This window comes from Quercus suber, unplaced genomic scaffold (genome assembly GCF_002906115.3).
Source record: "Quercus suber isolate HL8 unplaced genomic scaffold, Cork oak 2.0 scaffold_160, whole genome shotgun sequence".
Taxonomy (NCBI): Eukaryota; Viridiplantae; Streptophyta; class Magnoliopsida; order Fagales; family Fagaceae; genus Quercus; species Quercus suber.
Genome location: NW_027069621.1, coordinates 1,182,951 through 1,209,123, shown reverse-complemented (window position 1 = coordinate 1,209,123; position 26,173 = coordinate 1,182,951). Strand labels below are relative to the sequence as shown.

The following is a 26,173-nucleotide window of genomic DNA, read 5'->3' as shown; positions in this document are numbered from 1 at the left end:
AAAACCACACCAATGTACTAACTTCACACACATTCACCCAAAAAAATAAAAATTTAGTACAATATCAAATAAAAATATCACTGCCCTAAAATTCTGGTGTGAGTTTTCTACCTGAGATGATATAAACTTCAGTTGAGTCTGAAAGCTGTTGATCTAAGCAGAGTGAAAGTTCAGCAGAAATCCAGACACACTAAATGGGAGGAGGTGCGGAGAAATTATACGCGAATAACTCGATTTCGGAGAAATCGATTATACTTTATAACTCGATATTACGGAATTCGAGTTATGTTAAAACCATATATCCGTACGCCTGACACAAAAACAGAGCGTACCTCGATATTAGTATAATCGGTTACATTACTCGATTAATATATAATCGAGTTATTTAGGGATTTGAAAAACAAAATACCATGCTGGAATTCTAGTGTGGCACAAACCTGAAGCTAACTCGGGTATACGATAATCGAGTAATTCATATAACTCGATTCTAGTATTATCGAGTTACGAAACAGGGTGTACTTCCCTGTTTAGTTTGAGAATGAGGGCAATCGGATGTTTAATTTTCCGGAAAAGGGCAGATGCCCATTTTGTCCGAATTTTCACTAATTATAAAATATCACGTCATATTATAACTTAAGGAGGAAGAGATTTCATTGAAAACCACAACTATTGAAGGACGAGGATGATGATTGATTTGTGTTGCCTTGGCTAGTTGGCATAGACCATTATTAGTCCTTTTTTTTTTTTTTTAGACTTTACGGTATTACGTATCTAGTCCAAAGTCGCAATTGAGTTTTGTTTATGTGTTTGTTGTTATTTGGACTTTATGGTATTATGCATGTTATTTGATTTGGACTTTATATTATTATTTATGTACTACACATGCATGGACTTCATTAATGACTTATGTATTGAATTTTGATGTATTTGTAGATGTGGACTAATTTATGGTATTAGTAGATGAGTTTTCCAGTCGGTGATTGTGTGAATATTGTCAATTGGAAAAAGGATTTTTTTTTCCTTTTTCTAATAGATGAAATTTTGATGTTATGTAATGCATTGTGAATATTTATGCAATGCAGTTTCAAAAAAAAAAAAAAAAAGAAGAAGAAGAAGGGATATTTATGCAATGAGTTAGGTAGTCTAGTTATACCTGTGTCAGGCCATTTGAGCTTATTTTTTAAAGTCCAAAATCTAATAATTTGTTCCAAATTAGTTAATTTTATTATTGAGAAAAAAAAAAAAAAACCCAAACTGATTGGAAAAATTCCTGAAAATGAAGCGCAAATTTGGTTACAAGTTTGTTATTAAAAAATACCTAACTCTATATATATTATTGAGGTCGCCAAGAAACCAAAAAGAAAAAAAAAATTGCAGATTGAGTGTTTTTTTTTTCTCATGAGGATTCTTTATTTATAAAATGTTGGTGTGACTTTTTACTATTAATGAAATATTTTTTATTAACCACGTGTGTATCAAGTGAGCATTCCTTTAAATATTTTAATATTTTAAGAAAAAAGACAAAGATTTGCTAAAAAGAGAAGATTTGCTAGTAGCGGAGTTTGGGCTTATATGAGAAATGGTCCAATCTAATAAGGCCCGGCCTTACCAAATACCAAAAGAGAGAGCCCCATATAAACACTGTGATAGTCGTACCGCTCGCCTCAAACATAACACAAGGAATTAATTAGTACCAGAGTGCATAATGGCAGCTATATTTAGCGCTTTGGGAACTGGTATGAATTTATGTTTATTCATCATATTTTTTTTCTTCTTTTTCGTATTAAAATATTTAAAAAGTTACAAAGAAAACTTTGAAGATTTGAACCTGGATGTTTCTATATAAAGAATTATTGTTTTTAACATACAACAATTAAACTTTAGTGAATCATGTGTAATCTTTTCCTTTGCTCTCGTATTCTTTGGGGCTATGTTAATTAACATGTCTTTTTTTAATGTTAATTAATAGAGCGACAAAAAGTACAAGAGCGAAGAAAAAGAATATATATGATTGATTAATGTTTATTTACTGTATTTATCATACAATAATAAAGCCTTCCTTCTAGTATGTATAAACTTTTGAATTTTTCCTCTTCTTCTTACCCTAATCTAACCCTAATTCCGCTTCTCATCCTGTGTTTTGCAGTGGCTAATTGTTTCCTTCTTATTGGTCATTGCGCAATATGGAGAAAAGTCTATTTGGACGTTAAGGAACTGTGGTTAGTGTTGTTGGGTTTTACATATTAAACTTTATAATTTTTTAAATTTCAAATCAAACCTTAAATTTTTTTTAAAATTATTAAGTTAGTCATAGGTAGTAACTGGTCTTGCACTCGTTTTCCTTTGGGTAGCAACTAGTAGGTCATGACCGTGTTTCAGTTATAATTGTGTCCCTGAAAATTCCTTTTGATAATTTTTTTCCCCTTTGTTGTTTGTGTTGTGAAAGACAACTTTAAAATTAATTGATTGTTAGTCTTGGAAATCAAATTGGGATAGGGTAATATTTAGTTTTTTACACAATTTTGCATGAACTGATATGGGTGAAATTTAAGTTTGATTGACTAAAATATAGTTATTTTTTTATTATACAAACACTGATACAAGTTCTCTTAAGGTTTTAGTTATTTTGTCCAAGGAAGACCCTCCATTTGCTCCTCCAATGGGAATGATAAGTGACCGATCATTCCCATTGAGAGTCCCCCTTGGACAAGCATATGGAGAGTTATAGCACCACCAAGAGTGCCAATTTTGTATGGACCATAGAAATAACTTAAAACCTTAACAATTTACTTGTTGAAGGAAGTCAAAAGTGATCCTCCAAATCATCCTCCTAGGGAATGATACTTGTTGAAGGAAAGCCAAACCACCCTGATCCTATTTTCATTAAATTATTTTGGGCAGCATATAAAACATCTAAAAACTTGACCAAGAACTCTAGCTTCCTATCGTGTGAGGATGGAAATTTGATCTACGTTTTATGTGATCATAATAGAATTTTATTTTTTCTTATTCTTAATTAGCTAGTTTATGGAGTATTATGCTATGTCATGGCTGATATTGGATCAATTTTTAGAACAGTCAAGAAGATGACTACGAGCAAGTTTACCATCCAGAGACTCAGTCTAAAAGAGAGTATGTTTTACACTTTTTTCTATATTTATTATTTTCTTTATATCTTTTTTCTTGTAAAATGTTTTGTGGTCGAATATGAGACTTGGGTTAGAAATGCGATTTAAGAATTTGAATCAATGTTTGATTGCGTATTATATTCTAAGCATTCTTTAGTATGATTGGAGAACTTCTTGTGTTTGTTTACGTGCTGAAGTACTATGTTTCATTTGTAGATGAATTGTGCAAGAGTGTAATTTTCTACTCTAGGTTTCTATATGTTCTTAATTTTAAATCACTAAATTCATGATCGATCATGATGTTCTTGCCAAATCATGATGTTCTTAGCAATTTTATTGTCCTCTAGCTGAAGGAATACTGATGTGGCTTCATATATGGTATTCGCATTTGCTTATGTTACTTAGGTCATTGATCTTCATGTTTTTGACTTCCACTCAATGTGGGTGATACCATACCATACCGGTCGGTACGGCTGGTATATACTGTATCAGCCAATGCATCGGTACAGGTACACCCCCTGTTTTGTACCGGAAAAATACCGGTCGTACCGGCCACATACCAGCTATACCAGTGAAATCCGGCTGTTTCGGCCGGTAAATAGATGCCAGGCCGAAACACGAAATGCAAATCTGAGCAAGCCAAGAAAACCCAACAGAAAGAAGGAGAAAAATGCTAAAGGTAATCGGTGAACACTTCGGATTTTTAAACTTATAAAATTGGAAATTCTACATTTGGGAGAGAGAAAGAGGTAGAGTGAATAAAAGACAAAACCTATAAAAGAGAGACTTTGTTGTTACAGATTTTTTGAGGAACTAGGGAAGACAGGGACAGAGAAGTGGGGAGAGGAAGAGACGAAAATAGAAAAGTGGGTTGGGAAGACAAAGTAAAGGACTGGAAAGGAGTTTATTAGATTGATTGGAAAACTGTATCAGATTGCTTGGAAGTGGGAAATGAGTTGGCTTCTATCGTTATGAGAAATGATATGTCTATAATATTTTCACAATATTTTTACAACAAATCTTAAGTGACAGGTTGTTACTAGTTATTATTGTTGGGGCAAAAAAGTAATCTTAGTGTTAAGTTCAAATTTGACCTTATAACAACTAACTACTTGTGATTTGTTATGAAAATATTATAAGAATATTGTGAACATAGAATCTCTTTATCATTATTTATTTAAAAGAAATTACCTTTAATTTAAAAAAGTCAATGCTGAGACTTGAACTAGATGACGTGACAGTGAGTAAACATATGATTTTAATGAGTTGAGAATTTTATATTTTTATTTTTGTTGATTCAGATTTTAGAGTAGATACTTTTCTATATAATTTCTTGAAGTTTATTCTTTATTTACTTTTTTTTTCTGAAAAAAAAAAAAAAAATAAAAAACTCTCTTTATTTACTCTAAAGTATTATATAAAATATTAAACATACCAATAAAATAATCATTATAACTAAATGTTTATCAAAAAAATATCATTATAACTTTGCATATTGTATAAAATAGTAAAAAATAGCGGTAAACCGAAACAGTACACCGGTATTGACCGATACCCGAAATATATTAGACCGCTGGCCAAACCAGTACAGTTTCCGGTACGATATTGACTTCCTTACTTCCACTATCAAGACTTCACTTCCATACAGTGCTATTTTCTATTTCCATTCAAAATCAATAAAAGGTCGTTCTTGCTATTGCATACTAATGACAACATTTTGAAACAGGTTATATACTATAGAAGCCCTAATTCACGATAGAGGAGAGTCAACTAGGTCTATGATAATCAGGGAGATGGCTGCAAAACTTAGGTATGTCTACTTTTGTTAGAGTTTGTGTATTTATTTTTAAAAAGTATCATAGTAGCTCCATTCACATGCTTCTCAATTTTCCAACTTTTGTTTTAGGAGTTGGGGATATCGAGATCCATGGAACAAACTTGGCTAAAGCTGGAAAAGGAGATGTGAGAAGTAGCAATCTTGGCCGACCTGATTATCTTTAATTTGGCATTCCATGTGATCCTATCCTTTGGTAGTGTTGTGTGTCTAAACCTTGTAAAGAATTTCATGCTCCCAGTATTTCATGCATATGTAAACCTTTGTTAGGGTGATTTGAGTGATTTAAGTTGATGAAGAATGTAGGGATTTAAGCCTAGTCTTAGCCACAAATTAGCTCAATCAAACTAATTAACAAGATGGTAAAATTAAGATTATTCACACTTTCACACTAGCTTCGTTAAAAATTTAACCAAATTCTAACTTAGGAGCTACATATTTTTCAGATGCTCCTAAATCAGGTTCTATTTATTAATTAAACCGTTTTGATTTAATTACTTATTTATATATTATTTTATTATATAATTGTGGACGACTAAATTTCTCGGTTCGAAATAAGTCAAACAAGTAAAATAGTGTCACAAATGCGAATTTGTATTGAATATATGTGTGGTACAATTCTCTGTAATTACAAAAGAATGATCCTCTGATTCGATCTCCTTGAAAGATTTGTTAATTGGATTTGTGGTAATGTGATTTTCACTTAAACACAAAATATCCTTCAATTTGGTTGAAGGATGGATCGAAGATTGTTGAAACGGAATTACAATGAATCTCTGGCTATGAGCTTGTTAGAAATCCTTTGTTCTTCACGTTCTTCGTGTTCTTCGTGTTCTTGGTGCGTTCTTCGTCTTCGAAGGTTTGTGGTGGAAGTTCTTCGGTGCTTTAGAGGCTTGAATCCTTAGAGCTTCGCTGATTTATGATTTGTTGAGGTTTCTAGAGGCTTTTGAGCTTGATTCCAGTGAACTTTAAGATTTAGGAATATGATTTGGATGATTCCTCTTCGAATGTTCTTGGTATTTGAAGGTTTGTGGTAGAAGTTCTTCGGGGCTTTAGAGGCTTGATCCGTAGAGCTTCACTGATTTGTGGTTTGTTGAGGTTTCTGGAGGCTTTTGAGCTTGATTCCAGTGAACTTTGAGATTTAGGAATATGATTTGGATGATTCCTCTTTGAATGTTCTTCGTACTTGAAGGTTTGTGGTGGAAGTTCTTCGGGGCTTTAGAGGCTTGATCCGTAGAGCTTCACTGATTTGTGATTTGTTGATGTTTCTTACTTAGGATGAAACATAGAAGCCAAAGAATACATGACATATCCTATTAATTATAAGGGACAAAAATTTGAAGTATTCCATAAAATATCGTTAAATATTGGATATGGTATTGAATGGAAATACATTTAGTCTAATAATGACTTTGCCAACTAAATCTTACACATACAGCATCTATAAGCATCTAACAACGTCATATTTTATCTATTATTGCCCCATCAGAATAGAGAATATTGCCCAAGTGGCACATCAAAATAAAAAATCAAACAAAATATAATATTAGGGAGCACCCTCTTTACACATATAAAATCTATATAAGAAAAATGACAAAATTTAGTTACAAACTTAATTATATCCAATGGCTACAAATTTGCTTAATATCTTCTTATTAGACGTAAATTTTGATAAATTTATAATTAGATTATATTTTCTTCTTATATCCTTCATGATTGAAAATTTTCCAAAAAATCAAATATCAAAAACTATGTCATTAATCAAATATTAAAATTTCAAGTTTTTGTAGTCTAAAATTATACGTAAAAACAAGTTTATGAATTAAATAGTAAATAATATTCGATTGACACACAAATTGACTTGTTTATTAAAAATATATAGAACATACAATTTAATAATTAGATTTTCAAAATATGTTGTTATGTTTTTTTTTTTTTTTTCCTTTTGTAGAAGTTGTAGCCAAACTTTGTCCTGGGAAATTTTTTTTGAATAAACTGTGTAACAATTAACCTTCTAATTGTTCTTATTGTATGAGTAGATATCAATTTTGGATTGGTTACCTAAAAAAAAGGCTATGATACCAAGCCAACGATAGATGATCCCTCAAATCCTTACTACCTCCAATTACAGATAAAACTTCTTGGAAAATGTGCAAATTAACAAAAAGAATGAGAAAACCTTAATGATCTATTTGGATTGAGGAGGGGAACGAAGGAGAGTGGAAAAGAATAGAGTAGAGTTAGCTGAAAATAAATTAATTTTAGACCAAATCTACTTTACTCTAGTTTACTCTCCCTCTCTTTTTCTCAATCCAAACGAACCATAAATGACTAAGTTGTGCAAAAGTTATCTGTTGTAGTATGTGTGTTTCAAACACTTAACATTTGCTTTGTGTCCCACATTAGTTAGGAATAAACCTTGTTATAAGTTTATAAGCTTTTGCATATCTTAAGTGGTAAATTGGAATACAATGGGTTAGATGTTGGCTTAGGCTTGGGCTTAGGTTTGTTATATCTTTCTTGGGCCTCATTCTTTTCCCTTTTCCTTTTGGCCCAAATTTGATTTGATTTGTCTGTTGGTGAGTATCTGAGCAGCTCGTTGGGCATTTAATGAACAACTTGTTGGGCATCAAATCTGCGCAGTAACCGTTAAAGGTCTAGTCCATTAGTTAGCCCACTAGTCTTCCTTTATTAGTTGGCATATAAAACCCTTGTTCTCACTTCTTTCTCTTCAATTTTTTCTAGCCTCTTTCTGCCTCCACTCTCCCTCTTTTCAGCTTTAAATTTTCTGCTCATCTCCACAAAATTTCAGCTTTTAATTTTTAGTTTTAAGGAAAGGCTATTAAGGTTGTTCTTAGTTTTTCTTGCTTGAGTGTGTGATCAACTTGAAGAAATCACTATAGTCTAATTCTAGGGGGTTGTTCGGTCAAGAGAGTCACTCGCACCGAATTCTACTCTGGGTGGCACGAATCAACCTTTGAGGACAACGCATTTTGCATAATTCTATAGTTTGTGAGATCCTTCTAACTCTATCTATTTATTTTTTGTCATTGCTAAATTTTTTAGGGTTTGTATTGTTGAATCAAAACTTGTTTATTTAGCCATATTTTCCAACAATCAAGCCTAAGTTATATATCTTTGTGGTCATTGATTCAAGAGAAATTATATAATTAAGTGATTTTTCGTAAATTGATCATATTTTAGTATATTAATTTGAATTAAGCCTAACTGAGCTAAATTGGTTCAAAGTGCATCATCGATCTCGATTCTCAAAGCAAACCATATGGACAGTGGCGGCTCTAGAAATTTTTTCTATAGGAGTCATTAAGAAATTTAAATTAAACAAAAATTTAATTAAAAAAAAAACTTGAATATATTGAGTTATCGAAAAAAAAAACACACAAATATATGAAATTTTACAATTTTCTTCTATGAGTTTTCATATTTTGAAATCATCTCATGATAGTTTATTATATCTTTTCATTATCTATTGTCAATGTAAGTATGACCATTTTATTTTGTTAAGTTTGTATAATATTTTTGTTTTTATGCAATTGTGGTTATATATTTGTCAATTTCTTTTATAAAAATATTTTAAACTAAATGAAAAAACTCAACTGTACTTGCACCATATAATTATAACTCACGCAACTACACTCATCGATACATAAATAATACACTAAGTTGTTTGATTGTAGGATAAGCTAATATGTGATCAGGGTGTGTAAGATTTAAAACAAGATATGCAAAAATATTTTTAAGAGAAAATTAAATTAGTAAAGCAATATTTAATATATATATATATATAATTTTTTTTTCAAGTCAGGGGGTTCATTTGAACCCCGTGCAATGTATGTGCAGCCGCCCCTGCATATGGAAGTAATTCAAAGAGAGTGAACTTAATTAGTAAAAGTGTGAAAGCTGGTATTAAGCAAAAATTCAGCCAAATGCAACCACTCAGCCTATCTTAATTTGGAGTTTGTCACGAGTAAAAACTCTTCAATATTGATCCAAACTGCGATTGGCAACTTTAGTTTGTCCATTAGTTTGAGGGTACTCAATGTCTTGCAACTTCAACAGCTCTTAACAAAATGCTATTCAAAGACCAAAGTATACAAGAAAGATCTTGACAAATTTCAGTAACATGCCAATATAGTGTATGATTTTATTAATAAGGCCCGGCCTTACCCAAAAAAACAAAAGAAATAAAATAAAATAGGCCTAAATACGTGATGGTGGCACCGCCCAGTGCACCCCAAACATATATATATATATATAACAGTAACATATAATAATACCAATTATTGCATAATGGCGGCTCTTATGACAAAGACCATTGGGAGAGCCTGTATGGATTTTATGTTTATTGATTATATTATATTTTCAGATTAGGGTTTTATTTATTTCTTTCTTTCTTGTTTGTTTTTATCATATAAATCCTTTTAGTATAAGTATGAATAAATTTTTTTTTTTTTCTTCTTCTTCCCCTAACCTTAATCCTAATTCCTAATTCCGATGTTCATGCTGTTTTGTAGTGTGTCTTTTTGTTATGGGTTATGGTGCTATGTATACAGTGCAATTAGCGGGATTGGCCTACAGGGATTACCAGGAGAAACGGCAAGTGCTAGTGCGTTTTTCACTTTTTAATTTTTTGTTTTTACCAATCTTTTTTAGATATTAATTGATTAATTAAAAATATAAAAAATAATAATTATCAAGATTCATTAGCAAGAGGCAAATTAGATTAAAGCAATGTAATTCGATTGGTTGGCAAATCCTCATGTTTTCTAGGTCCAAATATTCCCTCTTCATTGTAACTATCAAATTAAAAAAATAAATAAATAAATAAATCAATTTTTCTAGATATAGATACCTGAAACATTCCCCCTCCCAATATGTTTGTTATGCATGTACGACTTAAAATTATTTATTAATGTCAAAAAAAATTGGAATGATTTATTATTAGGTTATCAAATCATGGACACTTATTTTATTTGGACTGCCAATTTAAGGTCAAGCTAGTAAATTAATGTTAGTACATATTGGCCACCTTCTTTCTTCCCTTCATCTGTCTCCATCCAAACATAGGGTAAGCCCAACTTTTTCTTCTTCTTTTTTTTTTTGTTTTTTCTTTTGTTTTTTTTTTTAAAGTAGCAACATGAAGGTGGTTATCCCCAATTAACACGTACATGTATTTGAATTTGACATGTGTAATTGCACATTTGATAATTATCAATATGATATGATACAATGCTAATTAATATTGTTGCATCTTGTCTATTCAGGTATTTTCCATTAATGAATGCTCCTCCAGAAGATAAGTATGTCTTGTTCTTCACTTAAACTTCTAGTTGCACCTGTCTCTGTCTTGATTTCCCATTCCTCTTCATATTTTAATCAGTTTGATTTTTTCATATAAAAAAATTGGTTTGAAATTCCTTAAGTGGCACAACATTGAAATAGAATGTTGCATAATATTATAGATATGAATTATGATGCTAATATGCCTGTTGGACTTTAGCTCTGCCAACATTTTCTTGTTGTTCTCTTTTTGGTATGTTTATCATTGTAACTTGAAAGGTTGATTATTGTATACCCGTGGTATACTGCTTAGGTGGTTTTTTTTTTTTTTTTTTTTTTTTTTGCTCAGTGTTTAAACTTAAATCCATCATGCCTGTAGTCCTCGGACCAGATGATTTGGGTTAGTTAGCACTCAGTTACAGTTCTATAGTGTTTAAACTTAAATCCAATCATGCCTGTAGTCTCGGACCAGATGATTTGGGTAGTTAGCAACTCAGTTCAGTTCTAGTAGGTTAAACTTAAATCCAATCATGCCTGTAGTCCTCGGACCAGATGATTTGGGTTAGTTAGCACTCAGTTACAGTTCTATAGTGTTTTAACTTAAATCAATCATGCCTGTAGCCTCGGACCAGATGATTTGGGTTATAAGCACTCAGTTACAGTTCTATAGTGTTTAAAACTTAAATCCAATCATGCCTGTAGTCCTCGGACCAGATGATTTGGGTTAGTTAGCACTCAGTTACAGTTCTATAGTGTTTAAACTTAAATCCAATCATGCCTGTAGTCCTCGGACCAGATGATTTGGGTTAGTTAGCACTCAGTTACAGTTCTATAGTGTTTAAACTTAAATCCAATCATGCCTGTAGTCCTCGGACCAGATGATTTGGGTTAGTTAGCACTCAGTTACAGTTCTATAGTGTTTAAACTTAAACCCAATCACGCCTGTAGTCCTCGGACCAGATGATTTGGGTTAGTTAGCACTTGAATACAGTCAAACCCATAATCCTTGAACCAGATCCACAGGTTAGTCAATACCCCCCCCCCCGCGCAGCTGTCGTCACTGGGCTTAGTGTTAAAATTCCTGATTGCGTTTAGATTGATTCTAATTTATAAATATCTTCCTCCGTTATGTTTAATCCGAAACCGAGGGGTAATAACTTATGTTGGAAAACATGCGAAACTCGCGTATGCACTTATTCTAATCATTACTTATCAAAACTCTTATTCGTCTGTCCTTTTCAGTTCTAGTTTTTATTACTCACACCACCAGTATGATGCATCAGTCAAGTTATTTACATTATTATTGTGTCACAATTGCAATGTATGATTGTATGTACGGCAATAGTAAGTAATAAAGCATGTATCAGAGACACCAAAGATAAATAGGGGTCATCCATTCAAGAAAGAATATATACTTACATCAGCAAAACAAGAAAGGAAAAGCTACAATCTCTTAAACAGAAAACAAAAAGTGCAAATGCAAAATAAAAACCCTATATATCTATTCTTTCGCGGGAGGAAGCACGGGGTCAGCAGCCTGGCTTGTCCGAGCAGTAGCTTCAGGAGGCTTTTCCTTGGGCTCAGAGGAAACTCTCTCTCCGCCTGACCCTTGGCCTTTTCCTTTGGCTGGATCAGCTGGCTTATCTTTGGCGCCTGGCCGACCAGTTTCCTTGCTTGCACCAAGGGTGGACGGAGGAGCCTGGCTGGTCTGGCTTGGCCGAGAAGCCTCAGGAGGCGGGGGAGCAGAGGAATCGTCCACTGGGATCTCTTGGATATCAGGATCATAGTAGATGCTCCCAGGTAACCTCAGGGGAGAGTCCGAGGGCACCCCAGCTGCGTCCAAGGCTTTTTCCCAAGTTTTGTCGCAGTACTCGCGACAAACTGAGGCAAACTGCTCAGTGAGTTGCTGCGCTGTCACGTCTGCCCCCAACTGGTACGCTGCCTTCTTCTCGGTTTCAATTGACTCCTTGGCCAATTGAACCTTTTGCTCGGCTGCTTTGGCGTTCTCTCTAGCCTTCTGCAGCTCGGCCCTGAGGCCTTTCACCAGCTCCCGTTCGGTCGCCAAATTAATCTCTGTAGCATGCAGCAGTTTTCGCTGATCCTCGGCTTGTTTTTCAGTATTTTTGAGCCCGGCATCGAGGCTTCGATTCTGGGAGATCACCTCTTTAAGCTCCTCGGACATCTTAGAATGCTCCTCCTTCAGCCTTCCAAGGGATGCCTCTGCCTCAAGCCGGGACTGGGTTGCTGCTTGGGCTTTGACCCAGGAATCCTTGTTCAACCCCTCGGCCACATAGACTTGCTGAGTAATCTGCATGACACCACTTTCAGTATTGAGAAGAGAAACGAAGCCAATTAAAGTATAAAACTTAAACTCGTAAATGGTGCACTTACCATGGCTAAGTCCCTCTTGAGAGACATGAAGAGCTCCTGCTGGTTGAAGCGCCTGTAGGACTCCATGTCGTGGGGGAGGAGGAGTGGTTGCTGCAGGGCTTCGGCGACATAGCCCGCTCTCCCTCCGTCATAGTTCCTGAGGGAGGTATCCCACAGGATTGGAGCGCCATCCAGCTCCAACTTGGGAGACCAGATTCGTGGTCCTCCCTCTCGGCGTACATCTGCACAAAAGCCTCTTCCCGGCTTTCAGTAGATGAGGCCCTATAGGCTCGGCTGTCCGACACCTTCTGCTGCTTAGCCCCTTGCCTGGCAACGCATGTTTTTCCTTGACCTCAACGTGGGGCCTTTTCTTCTTTAAGTCTGGAATGGGCTTCAGACTTGGGTCAGGAACCTGCGTAGGCGCTGGAGGCAGTGTTATTGTTACTTTTGATGTCCAGCATCTTTCTGCTCGGACTTTTTCCCCCTGCCCTTCATCAAGCTCCTCAGGTCCATATTGTCGTCCGAAGAGCCTTCAGAATGAGCAGCTAACGGATCAAGGTGAACGCCCGATTGCCTGTCGGTATCCTCCTCGGCGTCCGAAACCTCTATCACTCGATCGGCCCCTGAACCCTCGCCACCAAACTGGAATCTATCTATTTGTTCCTCTAGCGAGGAGGTAGAAGAACCAACCCCTTCGCCTTCAGCTGCCTGTCCGAGAGGGACTTGCTGGAGTGGTTGAGCAAGAGGGGGTATAGCTTGAGGGCGTGGATGTGGCACGGGTTCTAGATCATACGGTGCCAAAAAGCCCTTCCAACCAACGTCAATACGGGCGAGGCGGGGATCTCCTTGGACAATTGCTTGCCGACCGGTTGATAACCCTTTGGTTTTCCTGTGTAGCCCAGAATCAGAGGAGCCGATCGGAGCTGTCCGTCCTCACTCACGAAAATCTCGGATCTCAACAGGAAATTGAGGGCGGCGACGTTCGTAAGACTCAGCCGAGGAGATACGAAGTTTTTATCTGTTCCAAGGCACAGCAAAGCTATGTTAGACTCAAAAATAGTAGCACAAAAGGAACCAAAGACGATTAAGAGACGAGGACCCTAGGCCTATGGTTAGTATGCCTAAATCTAACATGGCCCACCTGGCTTTCCACGCTTGGTTGGGCAGTGATGGCCGTCATGCCATGCACCCGAGACGATCACATAGTCGTCTTTCATCCCTTTGTTGGATTTGGGGAGGCAAGAAATGAGCCTGACCACGTCCGACCGGGATTTTAAGTAGTACCCTGCGTCTTGTTGGCTGTGGCATTCGTACAGATGTACTACGTCGAGCCAGGTGAGGCCCAATCCTAGGTGAAGGTTAAGGTGGTCAATGGCCCCAGGATCCTAAACATGTTGGGTGCGCACTGCCAGGGAGTGAGCCTATGGTTTCGGAGATAGCTAGTGGTAATGGGACCCATGGGGATGGTCATTCCCCCTTCTTTGAAGGCGATAAGGGGAATAACTACTTCTCCCGTCTCCCGGTCTGTTAGAATCTTTTCTGGGGGCAATACCTCACACCCACGTTGGGAGGTATGTGGTACGTGGCCCTAAACGCTTCTAATCGCTCAGGGGTATCCACCATGTACTCGAGTTTTCCCATGGTGCTTAGATGGAACTGTTGGCCGAAAGAAAACTAAACAGTTTGGTGAACGACGACTCACCGGGACTAAATCGGAGAGATGATTTCAGGCTTCTAGGAGGGTTCTTGATGGCTTGGGGAAGCCTGAGAGCAGCGACTGAGAGGTTCGGACGGAGCGGCGCGTCTGTTCTCTCTGGAGCGTCTGAAGATTCGCAAAGTGAGGAAGAAATGGTGTCCTCTGAAGCTTTATACGGAGTCAAACGAAGGGTCAGGGACACTCCCGCCCAAAATTCGAAGAAAAACCGCAGCCGTTGGATCATTCAATCACCGTTGGATACGAAGGACAAAGCGCCACCTGGTGCAATTAATGCAGCGCCTGGGGAATAAGGAAACCGCAGCGGCATTAATGAAGCGACAGCTCCTACGCTTATGCACGTGCCAGTTCAAATTTGCCTGTTTACAAGCTTTTGCTCCGGGGCAAGTCAAAATCCTACTTTTTCTCTTCGGATGCGAACGAAAAACTACAATTTTGAGGGCTAATGTGGGGGGAGAAAAACCCAACCCAACTTATTGGGCCCAAGGCCCTGAATGAGGAACACTCTTCGTCCGAGGAGGTGTGACCTTCAGTCAGAGGCCCACGTCAAAGGGGAATGCCTTGAGACGAGCACGTGTGCCATCCGAGGAGGTAATCATGTGACCGAGTAGTCCAACATTTTCGGATCCGAAGAGGTTTGACCCAACACGAGCTTGGGAGGTTCAAATGATCTGTTTGACAAGTGTCTAGAGGGAGAGGAACCTCGGACACACATGAAGATAACGGGAACAGAGAAATATCAAGGAGGCATACTTCAACCACCACATTTAATGCAGCACCTACCTTCCTGGCCGCATTTATGTGGATAAGACCCCGAACAGTGCATTCTCGATACCGCCACTCACATAAGGCTAAAAGTGGGGTGATGGGACATACACTCAAGTGGGTGCCTGGATGATGAACAGGTGGACGGAGGAGATGGAAGAAGGCAATGCTATATAAGGGAAGGGTGCCTCTGATAGAAAAGGGGGGCGAAAAAGAAAGGAAAAGAGAGATATTTGATTATTGTAGCTCCAGGAATTGTAACCCTAGACTATCAATGAAAAGCATCTCTTCGACAGAGCACTCATATTAGTCCAAGAACACATTAATTCAAATCCTCCCATTGGGGTTGCTGTTTAATACTGTTATTTTCATTATTAGCCTAGCCCTTTCACCCATTCTCTACAAAATTTATTGTTTTGGGCTCGGTGGGCTCCTAATTCATACTTCCTTGGGCATGGGCCGCAAAAACTGACCCTACACAATTCATACACCACATCATATAAAAGAATATTTCATAACAAGGATATCTCATAAAGTATTGGTATCTCAAATTGAGCAAGATGTGATTAGAAGGGTGAAAATCCTCTAAAATAGAGTATAATTTGACAAAAATGTGGATTCAGATATATTTTGTAACTTATAATGAAGTTAGTAGATCTCTCTATAAGCCGAAAATATATTTTTTCTTTTATAAGTAATTAACTTCATTGATATGNATTTTCACTTTCTAGCCCAAAAGTTCGACCATTTCATCACCAATGTGTGAAACCCATAAAGAACTAAACATGAGTCACAATTGTGTTTTTAAGCCTTTGTTGATCAAAGGTCATCAGATATGAAAAAAAACAAATAAATAAAAGTTCCGGCTGTAGCATACCTTCCAAAATATGATAAAATTTCACGAACCACCACACCTAATTAAAAAGGTTTTGATTTTACCCTTTTATTTAAGGAAAACATTTCTAGAATTTGGAGATTCTTGTGAGCAGATCCTAGTGTTACTATGGTGTCCTGCACTATGATATATTGTGAAATAGATAGTTGTAAGACTTACTTAAGGTCTTGAGCCAACTCCCCCAAAGTCATAGATGCCATTGCCTTTCCTTTCATGCGAACGATTTCGTGGATTCTAGCTAACCTATTCCAAAATTGTTTCAATTATAGATGCCATTGCCTTTCTTTCATGCGAAAGATTTGTGGATTCTAGCTAACCTATTCCAAAATTGTTTCAATTATAATGAGAATAATAGAAACAACTAATTCTGTTTAAATTGATTATGAATAAATAGCAGGATGCTATAATATCAATAACCCTAAAGGCATGATGAACAGATGCAAATTTCATAATCACATATCTTTCCAACGACATCAATGAGCTCATCAAAAATGCAATATTGTTTTTTTTTTTTAATACAAAATAAAAATTTTACTTTAACCTAATTTAAGTATATATATGTGTGAAATTCTCTCATGGAAACTTGAACTTGACTCTTGCCCCCCACACCCCACAAACAATTATACTGGTGGAGTGACCATTGCACCAAAGATGTGCAATAGTTGCAATATTGTTAGAATAACATACTTGGGCATGATTGTATTGATTAGAATTAAAGTTATTAACATGAACCTAACTATAGAACTTGAGAGTTTCAACATGCATATAGCATAGGCAGGTACAAATAAAACCGCCACATTTAAAAAAAAAATATATACATACAAATTATTCACCACAAATTTGCATGTGCTGTTTTAATTTAGTCTTGATATATATTTTATCTATTATTTTTTTAATTCATAAGTTACATACATATCCATTATATATATATATATATACACACATTTAATAGGTGTTGAACCTATGACTTCACTCTTTACGTTGCTTTTAAAAGAGGAACATTTACCATTTTAAACTAGAGCTCATTAGCATTGTACTAGATTAATTTAATCCTCAATCTTCTAAATTGTGGTCAATATTTCCTTCATCCAGGACTGTTAGAGACAAAGTCCGGAACAATTGATTTTTATATACTAATAAAAAATTATTTCTTATGTAATAAGTATACAAGAGTAAATTTATACAAATTACCATTTCTATTCTTGCAACCAAATAGATATTAGAATGCAAATAAAAGTAGTGAGCATAAAAGAGTGAGTCTTCTGTTTATTAAAAAAAATTCTAATCATAACATAATTAAGCTGCTTGCAGAGATTATATTCATCCTCAAGGGCAAAGCTGAATGCAATTTGTGGGGGAGAAAAACCCAACCCAACTTATTGGGCCCAAGGCCCTGAATGAGGAACACTCTTCGTGCCGAACTTTTGGGCTAGAAAGTGAAAATTTGTGTCCATTTTTTTCTCTCGTGTAAAATTTTTTTTAATGACTTCCCAATTTGCTTCTGGCCTAGTGCTTTGGGAGGTGGATGGAGCACATTGGCTGAAGCTGAAAGAAACAATGGTGTGAAGAAAAATTGACGTGGAATTACGGTAGTCATTTTCCTCTCTCGTCATCTGATCGATTATCGACTTTTTGCCTATGATAGCTATCTCATCTCAAGACAAAACCCAATCTTACATTACAATATTTGTTACCCATCTTATCTTCTAGATTTTGTAAAAAAGGTAACATCTTCACGCTTGTGCATAGCTAATATATGGTTTTTCTTGACAATGTCATGATAGGTTTGGGACATATATGCGAGATATTGTTCTTCAACTTTGATGGTTTAGATGGTTTGTTTGTTAGTTACGATTGACATTTTGCCTTTCCCTTAGTGCATTTTTAATGTTTATGATCACAGACTTCTATTATAAAAGGTTTGACAAATCAAGAAAGCTATAGACATAAAATTTTCACAACAAAACTTAAGTGGAAAGTTATTAATGGTAGATAAATAAGTAATGTCAGAAGTGGGGCCAAATGAAAAAGAATAATAATGTGCCACGCATTGTGAAAATGTTATTTCCGTCTTCAGCGTAACTAGGAAGCGTGTATCAATACGAGTGATGAAGGTTGTATTCATACAAGAGCCATATATGCATAACTATCATGTGTATTCTACTTTTTCTTTTTCTTTTTCTATTGAAAAAAAAAAAATTAAAAACACCTTCTAAAATTTGAGTAAAAACTATAAAATCAAACTGACCTCTGTACTTTTAATCTTATAGGAGAAAATAATTACAATTAGACAAGAATTATCTATAAAATCTGGCAAATTTGACATTTCTAGGGGGAAAAAAAACAATGATATTATTAGTTATTACATCATTTGATTGAATAAAAAAAAAATTAATAGCATTTGATTGGATAAAAAAATTTGCACCGCAAACACTCGTTTTTAAGATGAAAGAAAACCATTGTTTATATTTCTTTAAAAGCTAAAAAATTAACAGCCAGACACCAATACATAAAGTCTCAAATAAGCAAATCTAAAGCAGAGCAGAGAGACCAGAGCAGTTGGTTGAAGTTTTATGAACCAACTAGTAATTTTTTTGGAGGAGGTTTAAGATTAATTTTGTTTGAGCTCAAACGTTAATGGTCCATTTGGATTGAAGGATGATAGAGAGGAAGTGGAGGGAAGTAGAGTAGAGTAGAGTTGGCTTAAAATAAATTAATTTTAGGTCAAATCTACTCTACTCTCCCTCTCTTCCCCTCAATTAAAATAGACCATAAAATAATTTATATATGTATATACTGATATTATTTTTTAAATTCCAGGGGCCTTGGCCCCGCTTAACCAAAGAGTAGTTCTGTCCCTGGGATTGGAGACGGGGTGAGATTTCTTTCCTACCTTGCCCTGCATGTATTTATAAAATATCCCTCATATCATTAATATTTTACAAAAATTTCATAGGGTTTCACTTCTAATTAATTACCTATTTTCATTTCAGGTTTTGGATTATGTTGTTATGGTATGAGACTAGTGTTAAAAACTTGGTTTGTATTATTAAATATTTTTTAAATAAATGATTAGAAATTGTATTACTAAGTTTTTAAATACTTGCATATTAAGAATTTTTGTTTTTTGTTTTGATATTTTCTTGTTGTACACATTGGATTATATTATTCGGTCTTTGGTAAAATTAGCTTGATTTGATGTGATCAATTCAATTATAATTTCAACTGTGATTTATATTCTTCTGGAAAAAAAGTATGATTTATATTATTGTGATAAGTTTTTTTTTTTTAAATGTAACAATTGTGGAGTGGGGTGAGGTAGGGTGGGTTCCCACGTGGGGCAGCGATGGGGCAATGTAATTTGCCTCGACATGCAACGCGGGGTGAAGCACTCATCCTTAAGCCCCATCCCACCCCATTGCCCTTCCTAACAAAATGTCTAATTTGGGTATTAATCAAAGTTTAAGGATTTATAGTTTCAAATTAAAAGGGTCAAGGGGTCAATTTGATTTTGATCTAAAATGCAAAGGATGTTTTTGTTTTTTTCTTTTTCCCCTTTTTATATCATACCCTTTTGTGGGATACCATGTAAAATCTACAAATACATATCGTTTTGACTAAATGTTTTAAATAAATAAGTTTTTTTTTTTTTTTTAAATCAGTTGATTTTCTCTCTCCTTTTACTTTTTTTTCATTTTAAATGTCCATTTGGCATGATTAATTTTGCTAACTTATTGTACTATTCAACTTATTTTTGCTACTATTCATGAATCCCACTGCACTTTTTGATACTATTCATGAGCTATACTATTTCAACTAACTTTTACATTTATCTACAGTACTTTCAGCAAAAAAATTTCAGTTTCAACAAAATAAGTAGATCCCAAACAAACCCTAAGTGGAGAGGGAATTCATAATTTATATATATCTCCATTAAAAACAATTAGAAATGTTATTTAACCTAAATGTCAATTAGTTCTTTGTATCAAAAGTTATTTGAATTTCTGCTTAAAAAAATAAAAATGTTATTTGAATTTCAATTCTTAACTAGAAACAAATAAAGACCAGCAAGGAGGTTGGAAGAATCTCCCATTTGTGTGCTGTAGCCCAAAAATAATCATTTTGCTATCTCTATGAGCATCCCTCCTTTTCTTTTTGGTAACATATATGCCTATCTTTCCCTTTGTGCAGTCTAAAAAGATTGTCATATCTCTTTAGTATTACTCATGAGTCATGTTATGGGTGTCAAAGCTAACAAACTATTACTCTCTCTTTCTCCCTCATAGACCTAGGTACCTTAAAGGCATATATTAGTTTTGAGTTAAAGGAAAATGTGATTCTTAACCTCAATGAGCCCACAAAGCCACATCATTATAACCTGGAAAGTGTAATGAGCAACTTGGGTCATGACCTTTCTCCACCCTCAAAGGATTACTGGAATAACTTTATGATGCAAGCTTCCAATCCCATTCACACCTCTTTTGGAGTACTATAGGATGCTTTAGACAAATTTTATGCAAAGTGAACAATTCAAAAAGTAAAATTAGAGACCATTTTCACATATAAAAATTCATAAACAAATGTAACTCAAGTGAAAAAGAAAGAGATAAAGGTCAAGAGCGTGCTAAGGTTTGGAATTGGAAGGATTCCTGATGGCCCAAGAATGGCTTTTCAGAGTCACTTTCTTCCTCCCCATTTGTTTTGGCAGTGTGAACTTGTCTTTGCATGCTGAGGAGAAAGAATAGGAATATTGATTAGATTGATTTTTTTTTTCTTTTCTCCTTGCTGGTAGTGATAGCCAAATTCCTTGTCTTTTCTAAGTTTTTTTCTCTTGGGGGGCCATAGGATAAGGGGCAAATTCCTTATCTCAAGCCTCGGGGAGATAAGATAACCTGTAAAGCTGTAATAAATCTCTATGTGCCAGTGAGTGGGTTCAGCGGCACCCCATTGTTTTGCTATTCCCACCTGTCATCTAAGCCTGCAGATAAGAAAGTTATAGAACCTCCAAAAGTGATGGGCGATCCTAGATGCTTACATTATTATTACTATTATTTTGTTTCCCTACCTCTTACTTAGATTCACTTCTGTTGCCCAAGTCTTTAGTATGTCAGTGATTCAGTATGCCCTCCTGATATTGTCAGCAAAGATGCAATAGGCAAAAATGATATTATCCATATATTGTGTCAACTTATGATGATTGTGTTATTATTAGACTAAAATACCAATCGATTTTTTGTGTAGGTGGGAATTGAACTCCAAGACTCTTATTTAACTATCAGAAAATTTGCTGATTAAGTTAACTAAAACCCATAAAGATCCTTCATTTTTATGAGTCCACCATTTACACTATTTTTTTGTTGGCTATCAATAACTTATTATCTCAATAATTGTAAAAAAGGCCTTCTATGATAATTTTTATTAATGGGTCTACCGCAGATGAAGGCTAAATTTAAGTTACTTATTTCACAACAAATCACTTTAACTGACTGGTTTCACTGAATATTGATACATGGGATTATATAGGTTAAAGAATAAAGATAAGGTAATCCTTCATTTTACTTTTTAGGAATCAAATTACTCTTCCCTTTCTCGATTAGAACTTAGAAGGGCCCCTAAGTCAAAAAGATTAGTAATATATGACTACTAGCCCTGGTTCCATGTGAATGTCACTTGCAAGGGCATAATTTATTGCATACTTTTCGTTGATTGGTTGGATTAATGCTATATTAGAAAGTTCAAGAAGCAAGTTGATTCAAAAAGTATATATATATATATATATAAAATAAAGAAAAAGGTTGAAGAAGCAAATGATCTAATCAATTTGGCTCGTCCTCGATCAATTATTGGTGCGCAAAAAATATAGATCTATCATTTCATTGGGTAGCAAATTACGTATCACTATCCCAAGCCAAATTTGATATGAAATGTAAAGAAAGCATTTACGTATGATCACCAATAATTGATCGAGAATGCAGCACATGTATTTGGAATTTAATAGCAATTGAGCAACCCGTTGAATTTTGGATGAAATTTTTAGAGGCATCTGCTTGACGCAAAGGGAATTCCATTTTGCATAATCTGTCTAGAATCTCAAGTGGGGGTAAAATCCGTCCTTTCAGGAAATTTTTGTTCCTGTATACAATCATACATCTGCCCACATGGAGAAATTATACAGTACTCACAATGGATCAGTCTACCATTCCATTCGATTTATAATAAAAAAATTAACAGAAATTAGAGAAATTATACCGTCCTCATGATAGACACCATCACTTGTCTACCATTTTACTAAAAGACTCTCACCTATTTAAAATTATTGAGTTAGTTTAACAAAAAAAAAAAAAATTAACATAAGCTGACTCAACAATTTTAAATAAATGAGAGTCTTTTAGTAGAATAGTAGACAAGTGATGTGATCCACTATGAGGACTATATAATTTATCCAAAAACTGACTTTCTTATTAAATTTTAAACATGTGAGAATCTTTTAGTGAAATGATGAATAAGTAACATGGTTCACCATATGGGCCGTATAATTTCTCCTTGATATGGGCATTTGTCCAATTTGCCAATCTTTTTCGCATACAATGTTGCAAAGTCATTAACATAAAATTCATTGAAGTAAAACCACGGGGAAAATGGGCTTTTACCCCTTTCGTCTAAAACAAGTAGCAAAATACTTTTGTTTTGAAACTATCTAAGAAAATGCCCCTATTTTGAAACTCGATTTTTAGAAAAACGAGTTACTTGAAAAAAAATACATGGAACTCAAGTTCCATGTTTTTTTTTTTTTTTTTTTTTTTTTAACTTTGATTGCCTATAACTCGATTTTCTAAAAATCGAGTTTTTCATTGAAACTCGATTTTTAGAAAATCAAGTTTAAAACAAAGGCATTTTGCTAAATAATTTCAAAACAGAAGTATTTTGCTACATGTTTTGGGTGAAAGGGGCAAATGCCCATTTTTCTCGTAAAACCACTAAATCTTCCTCATCTTTAGGGCATCGATTAACTTTTCTGAATAATATAAGTCATTATCACGGAAAAAAATGAAATGAAAGTGATTTTTAGAGAGAATAAAATGGGCAGGAATGTTCATTCCATTTTACTTTATTCACTTCATTAATTAAGGAAAGATTAGGTTATGTTTAATAACAGGTTTTGTTTTCTATTTTCAAAAACTTGTTTTCGGGAATATAAAAAAAAAAAAAAATCTCTTGTATTTTTGAAATCAAAAACATGTTTGGTTAGTTGAAATTAAAAAATAGTTTTTTGAAGAAAAAAATTGAAAATACTAACATATGTTGTTACTATAAAGATTAGGAAAGATTAGGTTATGTTTAATAATAGGTTTTGTTTTCTATTTTCAAAAACTTGTTTTCGGGAATATAAAGAAAAAAAAAATCTCTTGTATTTTTGAAATTAAAAACATGTTTGGTTAGTTGAAATTAAAAAATAGTTTTTTGAAGAAAAAAATTGAAAATACTAATATATGTTGTTACTAGAATTTGAACTTTAATGCTAACTCATTAAATAAGATAGATTCATTAAATTAAATGCATTTTTTCATTGACTTTTGAAGATTAGAAACTGAAAACAATCTTTTACATTCTTCACAAATTGAGTTTTGAGAACAGTTTTTGTTTTTTGTCCATTTTGGATTGCTAAATAAGGTTTTTAGTCTTAAAAATAGAAAATTGTTTTTGAAAATAAAAAATAAGGAAAAAAAAATAGTTACCAAACATACCTTTATCTTTTTTATTCTCATCTCTTTATAACACAATAGCAAAAGTAAAATATAATGCACATATTAGTCCAAGCACCAAGCAAGGACGCCCAAAGCTAAGCTAGACCGGGGGTGGTTTTTTTTTAAAAAAATATTATATATACAGTTATACACATAAAATTTTGAAAGTTACGTTCAAAATAATCATTCGTACTCCCCTCAAAAATTAAAAATTGATCCAAAGAACCTAATAAAAAAGGTTAGGCATCACATTCCCATGACTGTGCATTGTAAGACCAAGTGGTGCCTACATGGTGGGTGATTGTGTGTGTTGTTTTTGACTTTTTGTGAACTTCAAAACATGTTTGTTGAATTTTTTTTTTTTCCTTCTTTTATTCAAATGACTTGTGTTGTTAAGTTAATTGATTTTGGTTATTTGTTGTTTTAAACCCAAAGTTAAAAGTTTTTTGACATATAATTAGATAATAAATATGATTTTATTTGATTTCTAAATTATGGGAAACCTAGCTACAATTCAAAAGAAGATGAAATTAATTCAAGAGAAGTTATTTTGTGTCTCTTCTTTGATTGATTGATCAAAGGATTTTATTGTTACGGCTACTATAAATTTTACTATATAAGACTTATATATCTATGTATCAATTTTAAAACACAACAAAAAAATAATTTAAAATATATATATTTATTATGTTAATATGGCACCAATTACATTCATTATTACATAAATTTGTAAACATTTTATAACAAACTTAGTAGTAGTTATGATATGTTTTATTTATTTATTATATTATTGATGTGACACTAATAACGTAAATTGTCATGTCAATTTGTATTCCTTGTTGAAAAAAAAAATTTATTGTATTACTTGTCCTTTAGAGATTATGAATTAAAGCTTACTTAGAGACAATATCTTATAGAATTTTGTGACTTTGGCCCAAGAGGCTTTGCGTATAGGCAAGAAGAAGATTGCTGAAGTTGGGTGTAACATCAGGAGATAGAGAAAAAATGGATTTTTGCAGAGGAGGTAGCTATCACAACAAGAGAGACAACGAGTTTTGGGTTCTCACAAAACTTTTTGTACAGCATATGAGACAAGGAGAATTTGTAAGTTTTTTTTTTTTTTTTTTTTTTTTGAGAAACAAACATACACATAGCATATGAGACAAGGAGAATTTGTAAGTTTTTTTTTTTTTTTTTTTTTTTTGAGAAACAAACATACACACAAGAGAAAGTGAAATGAATTCTAATACAAAGGCACACCACAACTCCTTTAGGTTAATAGAATGAAGTGAGTAAAGAGAAAATTTTGCATAGGTGTCACTAAGGGTAAAGAAAAACATTGGTTTTTTTTTTTCAGCCAAGAGACTCACACAAGGAGAAAAAAAATGAAATATTTTAAGTGCTGAACTTTCCATCGTGCATTAACAATTCTATCAAAGTCTTCTCTTCCAAACCTCACATGCCCAAGAGGGTAGCCACTAGCCAATTATTCTTCCATAATGATAACAATATAGAGTTGATAGATCATCCTTCAAATCTCTGATTAGATAGGATGTTCAGTCTTCTCTTCCAAACCTCACATGCCCAAGAGGGTAGCCACTAGCCAATTATTCTTCCATAATGATAACAATATAGAGTTGATAGATCATCCTTCAAATCTGTGATTAGATAGGATGTTCAATGCTTATTCTTCCTGAAAGAATGATGATAGCACTACAGCAGTTGATGTTGGATGTTTTATATATCTAAGTAAGTTGTAGTTTAAGTTTGACTCCACTTTAAAAGTGAAATAGTGTTGGATGTTTTATATATATCTAGGGCTTCATTTTGAAGTTCATAAGGGAATGGAATAGAATGGAATTGAATGAAATGAAATAATCATAAGGGAATGGAAATGAATGGAATGGAATGTATTTAAGCAAGGAAAAGAAATGGAAAAGAATAGAATGGAATGGAATTAAGTAACCTTAATTGGATGTTTTAAAATAAAAGAATGGAAATGAATGAAAATGAATGAAATGTAAGTAATCTTGTTTGGAAGTAACATAGAGGAAATGAAACGGAATCATTTATGACAATATTACTATTAGACCCTATTTTGAGAGTTTTAGTAAAAAATTCATTAAATCTAATTCTATTCCCCCTCATTTCTCCCAATTCCGAGGGGAATAAAAATTTGAAGTTTTAAGGGAATACGGATGAATGAGTGTTCCCTTCTATTCATTTCATTCCCTCTCACTTAAACTCTCAAATAAGGGAATGGACTTTCTATTTCCTCTATTAAAACTCTCAAACAAGGGAAATGAAGAATATTTTAAAATTATTCTTTTTATTCATTTTCATTTCATTCTATTCTCTTCTCCCAAACGAGGGCTAAAAGGGACAGAGTGAAAGAAACAATAGAATAAATAAATAAATAAA

The 26,173-nt window shown here is 34.1% G+C and overlaps 1 long non-coding RNA gene across 1 annotated transcript; it reads left to right on the top strand.

Moving 5' to 3' along the window:
• The first annotated feature begins 5,762 nt into the window (after positions 1 to 5,762).
• On the top strand, positions 5,763 to 6,156 carry LOC136069274 (uncharacterized). Its single transcript, XR_010630502.1, has 2 exons — positions 5,763 to 5,821; positions 5,989 to 6,156. It is a non-coding gene; the product is annotated as an uncharacterized LOC136069274 (long non-coding RNA).
• The last annotated feature ends 20,017 nt before the right edge of the window (positions 6,157 to 26,173 follow it).